The 14,722-nt window shown below is 33.5% G+C and overlaps 1 pseudogene; it reads right to left on the reverse strand.

The window, feature by feature from the left end:
- Positions 1-6,180: 6,180 nt before the first annotated feature.
- Positions 6,181-6,517, reverse strand: LOC106824944 (cytochrome b-c1 complex subunit 7 pseudogene; annotated as a pseudogene).
- Between the last annotated feature and the right edge of the window lie 8,205 nt (positions 6,518-14,722).

A 14,722-nucleotide genomic window follows, 5' to 3' on the forward strand; every position in this document is an offset into this window, starting at 1 on the left:
AGTGTACAATCCCAGGAATGAATCCTAGTGTGAACTATGGGTGATAGTGATGGGTCAACATAGCTTCATCAATTGTAACAAATGTACCTCTCTGGTGTGGAATGTTGATAATGGGAGAGGCTCTGCATGAGTGGACAAGGAGTATATGAGACATCTCTATACCTTACACTCAATTTTCCTGTGAACCTAAAACTGCTCTAAAAAAATAACATCTATTATTTAAAAAGATAAATGTAAGGTGCAAGAAGAAATGATAAGAGAATGGACCCTCATATGATGAAATCAGGAGCTTAGCAGAGCCTCAGTCAGCAAAACAACACATTAACTAACAAAAATTATTTTAAAAATAATTTAAATCTCTGGAAATCGTCCTATTGGCACACAACCAATGGAGAAACTTTTATCCAAGAAAATCTACTAGTGATGTTAGTGAGAATGGCAGAAAAAGGACCCCTGAAAATTATCTCTCCATAGAGGAAACAAGAATTTTGGAAGAACTTTTCAGTAAACTTTTCATAACTCTGGAAATGAACTAAAACTTGTAACAATTCAGGGATTGCTTGTTCAGGCAAAAGAGCTAAATCTTGGTAAGAACAGCAAGGTTGATGGTGTTTTAGCTTGCTCTACTAATCTGCTCTACTCTTCAGTTCCGTGGTAGACTTCAAAACTAACAGCCCATAATCCTGCTAAAAACCAGTAGCCTGGAAGTCACTGAAGGAGACAGAATGGAAGTGGACCACTGTGTAAGCTCTGTTTCCAGAGAATGGTTATTGTTTGACTTTTCTAGAGTTTCTCTAGAATATCCCACATACAAGGCTTGTCTTTATTTGACTTGAACATGAATTCAACGAGTGCTTTTTTTTCTCCAGGGATGTTTGTTCAAAGAAATTGATGGCACTTGCTTAATATCACAACTGCCTGAGGCAGTAGACAAGAGTTAGGACAAATAGGAGGCTAACCAAAGAACTTAAACTAAGATATGAGATTTCCATAGGAGACTTTTAAAAGCTTCACCATATTCCTGGGGATATAGAAAGCCACATGCATGTGTATGTTTGTGTGTATGTTCAGGGTCATGTGCAAGCTCAGGACTGTGTATGTGCTGAGAAAAGACATGAGAAAACCCTGTGTTCTCACCTCTGGTTTTCCTTTAGTCTGTGAACAAGCAAGAAATAAAGGTTAAGGCAATGTTGTCAACTACTTAATTGAGTGTTGAAGGAGTGCACTAACACACACAGAGCCACTCTACAAAAACTGGGAGACAAATTGTTTTATGATGTTTAGTCTTATCAGTGTCCAATTGTTAACATACCGCTAAGATAAATGACCAGAGACTGTAGTGGTCACATATGAAAAAGAAAACAGACATCACAGAATTAGTTCAGGGAAGTAACTAAGCAAAACAACAACAGCAAACAGCAAACAAAAATAACTCTATAAACAGAGGAGAATCTGATATCCTGAGTTGGCACATTCTATTATTTATAATATCTATTTCCAAAAAAAAGAGCTGGATATACAAATAAATGAGAAGTTATGACTTATATATGGGAACAGATATATATCTCTTTTGGATGAATAACAACTTAAATTAGAAGGTATACAAAAAGTTTGCCCCTATATACCTGCATTCACTCCTCTCTTCTTTGTGCTATTATAAAATTGTTTGTTTATGCATTGTATGAACAACACAGATTAATAATTATTGCTTTATAAAGTTATCTTATAAATCACATGGAGGCAAAAATATTACAAACAAAATGTATATATACATTTATATATATATAAAAATACACACACATATAGGAACATAAATATATAATGTTCCTAGGAACAAAAGATATATATATAAAATACATATATATACAAGAACAATTAATAGAAATTTCCTGAGGAAGCCCAGACATTGTATTACTAGACATAAACTTTACATCAGCAAGTTTAAATGTTTTGAAAGAAATAAAGGAAACTGTGTATACAGAACTAAGAAAAGAATAGAAGCAATGCCTCACAAAATAGAGAATATCAATAAACAGAATATATTTTAAAAAACTAAACGGAAACTATGGAATTAAAAAATTCAATAGCATAAGTAAAAAATTTACTAAAAGGCCTCAACATCAAATTAGAGCAGGCAGAAGAAATAATCAGCAAATGTGAAGATGGATAAATTAAGATTATCCATTCTGAAGAACAGAAAGAGCAGAAACAGACAAAAAGAACAGAAAGAAAAATTAACAGAATCTCAGAGACCTGTGGGCCACCATCAAGATTACCAATATATGCATAATGGAAGACTCATAAGAAAAGAAGATAGAGAAAGAAATAGAACAAAAATGCTTTAAGAAACAGTATCTTGAAGATCCCCCAATTTAATGAAAAATATTCATCTACACATTTAAGAAACTGAGTGAACTTCAAATAGGATAAAATCAAAGACAGCAACACCTAGATGCATAATATTCAAATTTTGAAGGCCAAAACAAAGATAGAATTAGAGAACCAATTAATCATATACGAGGGGTTCTCAATAAAATTAACAATTGACTCTTATTAGAAATAATAGAAACAGAGGAACAAAAAGACATGATCTATAGAAAACAAATAACAAAATAGTAGACACAAACTCTACCTTATCAGGCACTACAATAAATGCAAAGGCATTTAAAACTCCAACCTAAAGACAGAGATTAACAGAATATACTAGAAAAAACTAATGATCCACCCATATGCTATATACAAGAGATAAAGACATAAATTGGTTAGATGTAAAAAAATGGAAAATGACTTACCACGCAAACATCATCCAAAAGAGAGTAGGCATGGCTATAGTAATATCAAACAAAATGGACTTTAATACACAAGTTGTTACTAGAGATAAAGAAAAACATAATGATAAAGGCTCAATTCGTTGGGTATATAAAAATTATAAACACATATGTACCTGTTATGAGCTGAATTGCATACCCTCAAAAGTTCATATGTTGAAGTCCTAACTCCCAATACTTCAGAATGTAACTTTATATGAAATCTTTTTTTAAAAAAGTAATTTAGTTAAAATCATGTCATTAGAGTTGGCCATAATCCCATATGACTGGTGTCCTTATAAGAAGAGAAAATTTGGACACAGGCAAAGACAGAGGAAAGATCCATGAGAAGACATCCATTTACAAGCCAAGGAGCGAGGCCTGGAACCAATCATGGCCTTCAGAAGATGTCATGGCCTTTAGAAGGAACCAACACTTCCTCCAAAATAAAATAAATTTCTGTTGTTTAAGCTACCTAGTCTGTGATACTTTGTTACACCAGTCTTAGCAAACTAATACAACACCAGCAACAGACCTCCAAAATACATGAAGCAAAAACTGTCAGAATTGAAGGGAGAAGTAGACAATTGAAAAATAATAGTTGGAGGGGCTGGCCTGGTCCTGTAGTGGTTAAGTTCACACATTCCTCTCCGGTGGCCCAAGGTTCGCGTGTTTGGATCCCAGGTATAGACCTAGCATCACTCATCAAGACACACTGTGGAGGCATCCCACATGAAATAGAGGAAGATTGGCACAGATGTTAGCTCCGAGCAATCTTCCTCAAGCAAAGCAAGGAAGACTGGCAACAGATGTTAGCTCAGGGCCAATTTGCTTCACAAAAAAATAAATAGATAATAGTTGGAGAATTCAAAACCTTACTTTTATTAATAAATAGAAAAACCGGCAGAAGAACAGCAAGGAAACAGACTTGAAAACAGCAGAAAATAATTATACCTAACAGACATCTATGGAACACTCCCACTAAGAAGAGTAGAATACTCAGTCTTCTCAAGTGCACATGAACATATTTTAGAATAGATCATAAAGTGGACCATAAAAAGTCTCTATTAATTTAAATTGATTGAAATCATACAAAATATGCTCTGCAACCACAGTAGAGTGAAATTAGAAATTAAAAAGAACAATATTTGGGAAAACCACAAATATGTTGAAAATAAGTCACACAATCACAAATAACCAATGGGTCAAAGAAGAATTTATGAAAGGAAATTAGAAAACACATTAAAATGAATAAAAAGATAGAAAAAAGATACAATAGCATATGGATACAGCTTGGTCAGACTTGTCTTCCTTCAAAATGTGAGGTTCATTTTAACCTCCACGTTACTATCCATATTCTTTTCCATATCTTTCACCTCATGTATTTACCTTTTTTGTGCTGAGAATACTTCAGGTCTACTCTCTGGGTAAATTTCAAGTATATGATATATTATTATTAACTATAGTCACCATGCTGTACATTAGAGCTCTAGAATTTACTCATTTTATAACTGAAAGTTTGTATCCTGTGGCCAATATCACCCTATGTTCCCCACCCCCAGGCAGCTGGCAATCACTGTTCCACTCTGATTTTATGAGTTCAACTTTTTTAGATTCCACATATAAGTGAGATCATATGGTATATCTCTTACTCTATCTGACTTATATCACTTACAATAATGTCTTCTTGAGTCATCCATGTTGTCACAAATGGCAGGATTTCCTTCTTTTTTAAGGCTGAATAATATTTCATTGTATATATATGCCACATTTTCTTTATACATTCATCTATCAATGGACATTTACATATTTCGGCAGTTATGAAGAGTGCTTCTATGAACATGGATGAGCAAATGTCTTGTCAAGAACCCACTTTCAATTTTTTTTGACATATATCCAGAAGTGTGAATTCTGGATGGTATGTTAGTTCTATTTTTAATTTTTTGAGGAACCTCCATACTGTTTTCCACAAAGGCCACACCAATTTACAATCTCACCAACAGCATAAGGCAGCCAATTGCCCCTAGTCCAGCAAGAAGGTGCTCCTGCTTAGCTATGTTGTTTCTCAGAGAACTTGATCTGGACATTCCTACATCAGATCCATGTGGTCTTTGGTGCAGAGCTACATTAAGATATTAACTTTAGGGCCGGCCCGTTGATGCAACGGTTAAGTTCGCACGTTCCACTTCAGCGGCCTGGGTTTCACTGGTTTGGATCCCAGGGGTGGACATGGTACCACTTGACAAGCCATGCTTTGGTAGGCATCCCACGTATAAAGTAGAGGAAGATGGGCACAGATCTTAGCTCAGGGCTAATCTTCCTCAAAAAAAAGCTTTTGAGGGGCAATGTTCATGCCCACATTTCTTTCTTTAATGTGGTAAATATATATATATCATAAAATTTACCATTTTAACAATTTCTAAGTGTACAGTCCAGTGGCACTGAATACATTCACATTGTTGTGCAACCATCACCACCATCCATCATTAGAACTTTTTCATCTTCAAAACTGAAATTCTGTATCCATTAAACAATAACTCTCCCTTCTTCTCTCTCCTTGACCCCAGGAAACCACTTATCTACTTTCAGTTTCCATGAATTTGACTACTCCAGGTAACTCATGTAAACGGAATCAAACAATATTTGTTCTCTTGTGACTGACCTTCATCATTTAGCATAACCTTTTTGAGGTCTGTCCATATTGTAGCATGTGCCAAAATTTTATTACTTTTTAAAGGCTAAATAATATTCCATTGTACATGTATACTATATTTTGGTAATATGTTCATATGGCACTGGACATTTGGACTGTTTCCACCTTCTGGCTAGTGTGAGTAATGCTGCTATAGAACATTGGTGTACAAATATGTGTTCGACTCTCTGCTTTCAATTTTTTTAGGTATATACCCAAAGTTGAATGGCTAGGTCATATGGTAATTATACAGTTAAGTTTTTGGGAAACTGCCATACTGCTTTCTACAGAAGCTGCACCACTTTATGTTCCCACCAACAGTGCACAAGTGTTCCAATTTCTCTATATCCTTGCCAATACTTGTTATTTTCTAGGTTTTCTTTTAAATAATAGCCATCCTAATGGGCTTGAGCTGATCTAATTGTCATTTTGATTTGCAATTCCCTATTGATTGGTGATATTGAACATCTTTTCATGTGCTTAATGATCATCTGCATATCCTTTTTAAAGAAATATCTTTTCAAGTCCTTTGTCCTTTTTTTCCCAACAATAATTACAGTAGACATTTATTTAAATTAATACGTTTGCAGCCCTAATAGTTCTAAATTGTACATTTCAGGTTTAACCAACTTCATAAAAATACTTTGAGGACAGAGGCACCCACAGATTTCAACTACATTCTTATTTCTTTGCCCATTCTTCTCTCTCTTTTCTTTCCCAAATAAACTCTTTCAGATATGGTTCAAGGTAGAATATATCCTCCTCATATTTTGTCCACTGGTCTTTAGGCATGATCTGCTGCCTCATGGTCAGATCCAGTGCTCTTTTAGTGTGAAACACCCTGTCATTATAAAATTTCTCAGGAAGCCTTCTTTATGTCTTCTCTTACATCATCATCCTCATATATTGTATCATCTCACATTAACCCCAGTTTATTAAACCCAGCAGCATAGTAATTCCATTTTTGAATACCCTCCAGCCACTGGCTTGATGCTGCAATGACAGGCCTGCTCACCATTGTGACATGAGACTCTGAACATTTTTTAACTAGGTTTTTCTTTTTTTGTTGTCATTGAGTTGTAGGACTTTATATATTCTCAATATTAATCCTTTATCATATAGATAATTTGCAAATATTTTCTCCTTGTTTGTGGGTCCCCTTTTCACTCTGTTGATATTGTCTTTTGGTACACAATTTTTTTTAGTTTTGATGAATTCTATTTTTTTCTTCTGTTGCTCTACATTTCTTTTTTACCCCTCAAAACAGTTAACAAATTTGGGTTAATTCTTGGTACTCAATATATGATTGAATTACATTCAAAGAAATAGCTTTGCTACCTTTTTAATGAGTTATATTTTTCCATTATCATCCAATACAGCACTGCCAAATCCAACATAAAAAGATAAGCATCTCTCATATCCTAATATTCATATATTAAAGGATTTGCACTCACTCAAAATCATTATTTATATCAAACACAGATATTTCCAGGGTGGCATTCTATCTTTAATCAAACAGTATGCAAATTATTACATATGAGAAAATTGGGAATAATTGAAAAATAAAACTAAAAACTTTACAGGGCAATAAATACCTTGTCCCTACAAATAAGGACAATATTAATCCAGAAAACAGGAGTAAAGATTCTCTGTTGTTAAAAGTGACTGCAACATGGAAATGGAAAACACACTAGTTAATTCAAGTGCTTAATTTTGCTAGCTATGGTAGCTTGTGTGATTCAATATGTTTAGCACATAGAAAATTATCTCATATATTATATAGTTTTGAATTTTTAATCGTGGCAAAGACCATTCTTTTAAATGTGTAATGGGCAGAGCATTTCTATGTCAGGCAACGTGTAAGGTACTATGAGAGTGAGGGGTTTGTATAGATAAAGAGATGAAGAAAACACAATCTCTCTTTTCTGGCAAATATTTTATTTATTCTTTTTCAAATCGTATAATTATGTTGTTATACTATTATATACTCAGAATATCATGCAATGTCTGGCACATATTAAGCACTTAATAGATATTTGAAAAAATGCATAATTAAGAAGGCAACATAGTCTATTGGAAAGAGTGAAACCTCAGTTCAAATATATCAAGCACTTATGGCATCATTTAACTTTGTGTTAAAAACAGTAGTATGAATTCGCTCCAAGTACATTGGTATGTCTGAGCAAGTAGTCAGGAGAACAAAGTAACTTTGATACTTCAAGAAAATCAGCTGACACAATTGTTCCTAGGAAGCAGACATGTTCAATTAGTATATCCTTCTGGAAAAACACAAAATCTGCAACTAACCTAAAACATTCAAACTACAGATATATGCATTTTTTCCAATGATCAAAAGCTGGGAAATCTAAAAAATTCAAGGGGAAATAATTCAACAGTGAAGTAAAAAGATTAAGATGAAGTAAGAAACATTATTAATCATTAACCCATTTTCTCAAGAAAGTTAAAGGATCTAAGTAATATGAAAGGTATGTGTGTATGTAGAGAAATATTTTAATCCATGAATTTCTATAAACACATTGGTGAATGTGTATATAAAGCTGTATACCTGCATTCACACCTGACTGGAATATTCTCTCTGTAATTTTTAACAGCAAAAAGAATATTAAGACATTAAGAGTATTAAAAATAGAGATTCCATATGATCCAGCTATCCCACTACTGGATATTTATCCAAAGAAATAAAAAATTCAAAGAGATTTATGCTTACTATGTATATCGCAGCATTAGTCACAATAGCCAAGATGTGGAAGCAACCCAAGTGCCCATCAACTGATGAATGGATAAAGATGTGGTGTATATATACAATGGAATATTATTTAGCCATAAAAAAGACAAAATCAATCATGCCATTTGCAACAGTATGGATGGAACTTGAGGGTATTATGTTAAGCAAAGTAAGCCAGACAGAGAAAGACAAATGCTGCATGATTTCACTCATATGTGGAAGATAAAGGGAAAAGGGGCACGTATGTATAGTGATGGATAAAAAATAGACTATTGGGGGTGAGCACGATGCAGTCTATACAGAAACTGATATATAATAATGTACACCTGAAATTATACCTCAAGAAAATAACTCAATTTTAAAAAAGACATTGAGTATTAAACAGAAAAAAATGTGAATGTGAAGTGTTACTGGAGGGTCAGGCATCAGTTAGCACAATCTATAGTCCAGAGAAGCTCAACTAAAAAGATTTAAAGGATGGAGGCTGTTGTATAAGAAAGTACTTAAAAGTTTAGGGTTCCTTGTTCTATAAAGGGAGATGTAATAGTCTATAATTTATGAAAGAGGTGGTAAAGGAGAGGTATGGCACTTGCAGACTGAGTTCTTCTTCAGATAATAGTTAATATTTATTGAATGTTTATTATGTACCAGGAATTATGCTAAATATTTAATAGGCATTGTCTCACTTAATATACATAACATACCCGTGATACACAAAGTATTTTTTACCTATTTTTGATACTAGGGTTTAGGCTCAGTGGGATGAAATAACTTGCACATCATGTCACAGCCACGAGAAGAGGCAACATTTGAATATGGATCCAGTTACTGTCATACACAATGTTCTTAATTACTGTGTTACATGCCACCAGTGCAGGTGTGTGTGTGTGTGTGTGTGTGTTAGGCAGAGGATTATTATGTATATGAATGTTTCTGTTTGTGACGGGGTAATGTTAGAAATAAGTAATTTTAAAGACTTAAGAGACAAATATTTAAAAATTAAAAAAAAAAGATTAAGAGAAAGTTTATACTCCACTGAAACTCTGCACTTGCAATCTGCCTTTTTCTTTTTTCCATACAATTTTTCTCCTTCTAAGATACTATATATATTTTTGTTTGTTTCTCTGACTAGAATTTAAACAGTATGAAAGTGTTTATCTTTGTTTTGTTTGCTCATATGTTTCAGGAATCTAGAAAAATATGTAGAATATAGTATGCACTCAATAAATATTGATGAATGAATGAATTTACAGAATATGAAATATTAAAAAAACTTATGAAAGATGTTCAACCACACTCAAAATAAGAGAAATGTAATACCACAAAACATACAAATGTCACCCATCAGATAGATAAAAACGAAAAAATTGTTGATATCATTTTTGTCAAGGTGTGGAAAAAACATACCCTCATACATTGCTAGTGAGAATGTAAATTATTAAAACCTCTATAAAGGGCAATTTAGTGATAATTAGCAAAATATAAAATATACATATGTTTTGTTGCAGGAATTCCATCTGCCCAACAAATGATGGTTTAAAATGTTATTAATTTCAGTATTGCTTGTAATAGCAAATGAATAGAAACTGCCTAAATGTCCATTAATAGAAAACTGGTTAAATAAATGATGACCCATTCACATCAGTGCTATCCAATAGAAATGTAACGTAAATTGCATATATAATTTAAATTTTTCTAGTAATTGCATTAAAAGAATTAAAAGATAATAGTCAAATAAAATTTAATAATATATTTTATTAACCAAATATATTCAAAATATTATTGTCTCAATATGTATTCAACATAAAAATATTGAGCTATTTTACATTTTTTATACAAATTCTTTGAAATCTGGTATATTTTACACTTCTAGCACAATTCAGTATAGATAAGCCACATTTCAAGTGTTCAATATCCCCATGTGTCTAGCGGCTGCCATATTAGACAGTGCAGCTCTTTATAGGAAACTATACAAATATTTATAAAAACTAAGGTAATTTTTTTCTGCTTATGTGGAATTATCTCAAAGATATGTTGTTAAGTGGAAAAGGCAAGGAGCAGAGTAATGAGGCTGCTAGTATTTGTACTAAAAACAAGTATGCCTATATATTTGCTTAAATATACACAGATTATCTCTGTGAAGTGACACAGAAATGGATTACTGTGCCTGCCTTGGAGGAGGAGATCTACGTGGCTGCTGCACAGGGAGTGGGAAGGAGGAGGACTTCTTTTCAACCCACACCCTTTGTACCTTTTGAATTTGAACTATGTGAATGTATGAGAAATAAAAAAAGACAAATACAAAAAATACTCCTCTACCTAGTGGGAAAAATCTTTTAAATAGGGATACCAAGTGAGTATACAGGCTTAAAATATAATTAGCTTCATAAAGACTTTAAATAAATTTACGGATAGCAGACCCATAGTAGATTATCAAAGGAAATCTGCAATGTTTGGTATACAGTAGTGGCCTTATTTCACTCTAACAGAGCTTTTGCTTTCATTCTCAGAGACAGAAGACTATATAGACATAGGGTCTAACTCAATATGTGCTTCTTATGTTAATATGGTTAGTATGGTTCATTGTTTCAGGCAGTTATGTTTCCATAAACAGGTCAATCCTGGAATAGAAAAGGTATGGAGTGCTTTCTACTTGCATAGCAATTGAGATAATGTATGCAAAAACACTGTGTGCTATGCAAATGTAAAGTATTATTATTATAATCATTATCATCAAGTGGTGGAACCAAGACCTCTTGCTCTATGCATAGAGTTATTCCCTCTGTGTGTGTTCTTACCCATTCTCCTAGGAATCAGTTTTTGTTTTTGTTTCTATTATTCTTAATAGGTTTCAGCAGATTCTCAAAAAGCCCTTAGTAAAGACGTATTATGACTGTGGGCAAATGGAGATAACACTTGGTTGTCTGTCTTTTTAAGTTTGGGCTAGTCCTGAGTTCTTAGGCCACTTTTTCATTATACACACAGAGCTGCTAGGGCTTAGTTAGGAAGGCTTAGAACAGAAGAATGAGTGTGAATTTGGATGATGCATCAGAGTGCCTCATGGTTAGATAACAATGTCTTTGAAAATATTCACTCTATTTATAGATTGGCAGGTACTTCTTTTGTAAAGAATAAAATGAATTATTTGAGTTTCCCATCACACAGAGAAAAAGACAGAAAGAGTACTCTGGTTGGTCATTTAATTTCAATATAAAACCATTTTATTTTTATTTTAGGGTGATTTAATTAAGGTGGAGAAAACAATCTTGGTCCCTTAGTAAATAGATGGTAGATTTTAGTAACATGATTTAATATCTTAACAATACCTACTTCCTCATCCCAACTTTATCTTTCTTAATTTAGCATAACATTGTGGTGGCTGATGTTTCTAGCAGCATATTTTCATTCTATTCCTTTGGGGGAATTATTTCATCATGTAATATCTTTTTGTTTTTTTCTTTTTTGCCTCTTTTTCTAAAGACATCATTCCATTAATTGGAAAAAGCAGTGCTGCCTACCAGAATGTGAAAATAGTTTCAATCAATTGATGAGCTGGAAACAGGAAGACATTCCATAGCAAATGAGGTTTGCGTATGATAATGCTGGATTTGTGATATAAGAGATTGACTCCTTTCAATTCTCTAAAAATACTAAATTTTGCTTTTGTAGAGTCTATATAAGGCCAATAAAAAAGAACTAGACAAACCATAGAACAATAAGATGAGTGTATAATAATTTTAATAAACAAAAATTATTGTTAATTTTTTTTACAAAGGTAGACCAGTGCCAAACAGTAAGTAGCTCAAAAAGCCAAAAAAAGGAAGTATGAAGGAATTAGAGTTCTGGTTCTGCAGTGGTGGTGTAATTATAACCACTTTCTTATTGTCTCACCAGAAAAAATAGGTGATAAGATAGTGAAAACAAAACCTGCTTTATTTTACGTCTTGTGCTTGTCCTATGATACTTCAGTGTGATGTTGCAAAGTATCAATGTTTTTAGGCTAATAAAACCAGTAAAATCATCATCTATAGATAATCAAATCACTCTCAATTAACTTCAGGGAGATGTTCAGTAAAATACAATCAATTAAGCACAAGCATTTGTTTTCTTGAGGTTACTCTTAAGAAACCATTGGACAAAATTTTTAGGTAAGCCTGTGAAAGTTGAGAGGGTAAGTTCATGCTGTATTTCCTAGCCCATCTAGAGACTTAAGGAATCAGCTAGGTGTTTACAGAATTTAGAGGTTTTGATTTTAAAATGTCAGCTTATCAAACTCATGTTTGTCTTACCACTTTCATTTGCTAAAAGTCTATATTAAAATTTCTGTGATGATTTCTTCTTTTACAACAAAATCAAAAGCCAAAATGGTATAGTACATAAACTACTGTTTGGAACTCCAAATGTTGCACAGTTGACAGTTGCAGATAATAGAACCATTCTCCTGAGGAAGAGATTATTAGGATATTTGTCTATTTGCTTTAAGACATCTTAGGAGCCGGCCCGGTAGTGCAGCGGTTAAGTTCACACATTCTGTTTCGGCCCAGGGTTCGCCAGTTCTGATCCTGGGTGCGGACGTGGCACCAAGTGGCAAGCCATGCTGTGGTAGGCATCCCACATATAAAGTAGAGGAAGATGGACATGGATGTTAGCTCAGGGCCAGCCTTCCTCAGAAAAAAGAGGAGTATTTGCAGCAGTTAGCTCAGGGCTAATCTTCCTCAAAAAAAATAAATAAATAAAAAATAAATCCTAAAAGCTTCAAAATTTCCTTTTGGCCTTTAAGAATTGTTTTTCAAGGGTATCTTCAAACTATGTATTTTTTCCTAGATGGCATTTTTTCTTAGAAATTCCAAATGCCAGTATTCCTGGTAGCCTGGGAAAGTATCTCTCAAGTGTGGAATCAGAATTTTTGAGACTAAGCACTTTAACAAGCTCCCCAGGTGTTTCTTATATTCATTGAAGATTGGGAAGCACTGTTCTAATAATTACAAGATATACAATACAAATAGCCATCGTTGGCGGATCTATTTAATTAAGAAAATACTTGTAAAAAGAATTTTGCAGGTACTTCTGCTTTATGTTACCTTTCCAGTGGTCAATGGACCAATATTACCTTTGTTCAACAATCTGATTTTTTGATTTATGTAAAACCAATTTAAAATATGATAAATATAATAAAATATGCAAGCATGTGTTGCTGTTTGTGTATTTTTTCTTTTATTTTTGAAGACTATTTTTAGAGCAGTTTTATGTTCACAGCAAAATTAAGTGGAAGGTACAGAGATTTCTGATATACTCCTTGCCCCCACCCATGCATAACCTCCCCTGTTATCAATATCCTCCACTGGAGTGGTACATTCGTTACAATTGGTGAAGCTACATTGACACATCATTATCATCTACAGTCCATAGTTTACATTAGAGTTCACTCCTGGTGTTGTATGTTCTATAGGTTGTGACAAATGTATCCACCAGTATAATATCATTTAGAGTAATTCCACTGCCATAAAAATCCTCTGTGTTTTGCTTATTCAGCTGTCCCTCCCCCTTAACCCCTGGCAACCACTGATCTGTTTATCTCTCTAGTTTTGTATTTTCCAGATGTCATGTTATTGGAAATATATAGTACATGGCCTTTTCAGATTGGCTTCTTTCACTTAGTAATATGCATTTAAGTTTCCTTCATGTCTTTTTGTGACTTGATAGATCATTTCTTTTTAGTGCTGAATAATATTCCATTGTCTGGATGTACCAAAGTTTATTTATCCATTCACCTACTAAAGGACATGCTTGCTTCCACATTTTTGCAGTTATGGATAAAGCTTCTACAAATGTCCATTTGTAGGTTTTTGTATGGACATAAGCTTTTAACTCCTTTGGGTTAATTCCAAGGAGCACAATTGCTGGATCATATGGTAAGACTATGTTTAATTTTGTAGAAAATTCCCAAACTATCTTCCCAAATGGCTATACCACTTTTCAGTTCCACCAACAGTGAATGAGAGTTCTTGTTGCTTCACATTCTTGCCAGAATTTGGTGTTGTGAGTGTTTTGGATTTTGGCCATTCTAATAATTGTGTAGTGTCCTCATTACATTTTTTTCCACCTAGAAGTATAAGATTGTACCATTTAACAGCTTCCAACTATAGGTCCCATAATGATCATACAGCATCTGAGTTGATACAAATATATCAAAGTAGCAATTATATTTTATCTGAATTTGTGACTAGATACAACACAAAACACCAGGCCATTGTTATCAATTTGAAAGGATATGTAAATAATGGCAATCTTTGCATGGATATAAAACATCCTCCTTATTTCATGACTGGCTTAAATTCATTTTCCCTAGAATGTTCAGGAATACATCAGTAGCTACTAAAAACTTTACCTTGTTAATATGGATATTTGAAGTAACAACCACTATCCAAATTTCATTGAATATCTCCTGTTGTTTAGTTACACACATACTTAGCTGGC

Source organism: Equus asinus, chromosome X, assembly GCF_041296235.1.
Source record: "Equus asinus isolate D_3611 breed Donkey chromosome X, EquAss-T2T_v2, whole genome shotgun sequence".
NCBI classification, from domain to species: Eukaryota; Metazoa; Chordata; class Mammalia; order Perissodactyla; family Equidae; genus Equus; species Equus asinus.